This window comes from Camellia sinensis, chromosome 1 (genome assembly GCF_055761805.1).
Source record: "Camellia sinensis isolate YWXY chromosome 1, ASM5576180v1, whole genome shotgun sequence".
Classification (NCBI taxonomy): domain Eukaryota; kingdom Viridiplantae; phylum Streptophyta; class Magnoliopsida; order Ericales; family Theaceae; genus Camellia; species Camellia sinensis.
Genome location: NC_138961.1, coordinates 168752646 through 168753837, shown reverse-complemented (window position 1 = coordinate 168753837; position 1192 = coordinate 168752646). Strand labels below are relative to the sequence as shown.

The window sequence follows — 1192 nt, the reverse complement described above, 5'->3', positions numbered from 1 at the left end:
AAAAATGGCATACTGTATTACCACAACAAACTTAACATAACCACAATATTCCGTAACAAATACTTTAACATGTAACTTTTTTCACCAAAATGATTTGTCACTACAAATGGTTCGTAACATTTTCACCACATCGTTCATAACTAATCAACATAATCACAATGGTTTAGAACTTTCACTTTAGGTGCACACCATAAATTCCCCATTCATAACTTTTACCCAAAAAAATTCATAAATTTCTTATGATAGGAGTGTGCATATTAGCATTTTCATTGCATGTATATATAATTGGACTTTCTTACGTAATTACTTGTTCTATTTAATGTAATTTTCTAATACATTCTGTAAATATTCTCCTCTCAATTGACTAAAATAAAAATTAAAAACTTTAAAAGGAAGCAAGCTAGTAAACATGAGTGATCTCACCTGGATAGTTCTTTTCCTTGGCATAGGAAGGTCTGAGAGTATGAAAAGCTCACAAAGTCTCAAAATTGAAGTCTAAATTCTTCAAATGTATGTATCAACAAATAAATCTTTGCCAAAACCCAGAAATGCCGACCCCCAGAACTCCACAAAACAGCCAAATCACCAGATCGATTATTGACTTCCTCTGTATTTGCTCACAAAACCCAATAAACCCTCAATTGGGTATTTCAAACAAATCACCAAATTACCATATTTATAGGTGTTGAATCAAGAAAACCTTACCAACATGGAAATAAGGGTTAATGTGTACAATTCTTGTGTAGTACTAACCTGGGTTTGTAGTACAAATCGATTGGAGCATTATTGTAGTACACATTAATGAAGTCTAAATTTAACACATCTGTCTCACATCATTTTTATCGAACAGTTGGTGGGCAAGATTGCTCCTCCTTCAGATTGACTCCACTGTTTTATATAATATGATATATATATATATATATAGAGAGAGAGAGAGAGAGAGAGAGAAAGAGAGGTGTTTTACTTTCGGGTATGGCAAGGGTTTTGGAGAGAGAGCTTCTCGTCTGGGATTGGGACCAGATTTTTCTCAGATGGTGTGGCCATCGGATTAGCTTCCGATTCAACTTTCATCGGCCACTTGGGACTCTGCTGCTGCTGCTCTCTCTTTCGCCTTTCGTTGAGGAGGAAGAGGGTGTGTGAGATCGTTTTGTTAAAGTAGAAGAACAGAGAGTGGAAGAGAGATAGAGAGGGA

At 35.5% G+C, this 1192-nt stretch overlaps 1 long non-coding RNA gene across 1 annotated transcript; it reads right to left on the bottom strand.

The window, feature by feature from the left end:
• Positions 1-480: 480 nt before the first annotated feature.
• Positions 481-897, bottom strand: LOC145790241 (uncharacterized). The gene is made up of 2 exons (XR_014328918.1): positions 754-897; positions 481-607 (listed from the first exon to the last, which is right to left on the bottom strand). It is a non-coding gene; the product is annotated as an uncharacterized LOC145790241 (long non-coding RNA).
• Between the last annotated feature and the right edge of the window lie 295 nt (positions 898-1192).